General features: G+C 39.9%; 1 long non-coding RNA gene across 1 annotated transcript in view; it reads right to left on the reverse strand.

Annotated features, from left to right (window-relative positions):
- Nucleotides 1-647, reverse strand: part of LOC149134864 (uncharacterized) — an 8,639-nt gene extending 7,992 nt beyond the window's left edge. The window contains exon 1 of the long non-coding RNA XR_016242469.1: nt 407-647. This is a non-coding gene — a long non-coding RNA (uncharacterized LOC149134864). The remainder of the gene's footprint in view (nt 1-406) is intronic.
- Between the last annotated feature and the right edge of the window lie 299 nt (nt 648-946).

Raw genomic sequence — 946 nt, forward strand, 5'->3', positions numbered from 1 at the left:
CTACTACTGCTACTGCTGCTGCTGCTGCTGCTGCTGCTGCTGCTACTACTACTGCTGCTGCTGTTGCTACTACTACTACTACTACTACTACTACTACTACTACTAATAATAATAATAATAATAATAATAATAGTAATAAAAATAATATTTATAATAATAATAATAATAATTATAATAATAATAATAATAATAATAATAATAATAATAATAATAATAATAATAATAATAATAATAATAATAACATTGCCGCTGACCTCCTGCTCTACTACTACTCAGACTTTTATCACCACCCCTATCACTCCCACTACTACTATAAGTGCTATTCCAATCTGCCCTTCCCCACACACTTAAGCTTTCCCCCACCTTCCTACATAACCTTTTGACCCTTTCCCCGCCCCCAACTCACCTCTCCATGCTGATCATGATACTGTGTAAATACACCGTTGGCTACAGATGATACGCCATCGCAGTAGCATTCTATACATTGGACTGTTTTGATCTGTCAACCAATACGCAATTTGACCTGCAATGTTCACTCCACGCCCTCCTACTAACAAATATCACCACGCCGATTCTCGATGTCACGTCGCTTCTTAATACGCTACCACCACTCAACGTTTTCACTGCTACACTACATCAGATTCATTGCTCTATACATGCTCACGTCAAACTAACATATGACGTCACAACGCTACATTATACCATGTCACCACAAAACCTCACACTGCTGAACATCGTCATACATCTATCTTACGTCACACCACCATACTACGTAATGCATCCACACAGGGTCACACTGATAGTCAACGCTACATCGCTACACTACGTAGAACGCTACTCAACGTCATACGCCTATACTACGTAACACTGCCACCCAATGCTACAGGGTTACCCTACACCAACTCCACTTCACTACACAACGCCATATGCACGTCAATCTTCCACA

The sequence above is a fragment of the Octopus bimaculoides genome, chromosome 7, assembly GCF_046866305.1.
Source record: "Octopus bimaculoides isolate indiv1 chromosome 7, ASM4686630v1, whole genome shotgun sequence".
NCBI classification, from domain to species: Eukaryota; Metazoa; Mollusca; class Cephalopoda; order Octopoda; family Octopodidae; genus Octopus; species Octopus bimaculoides.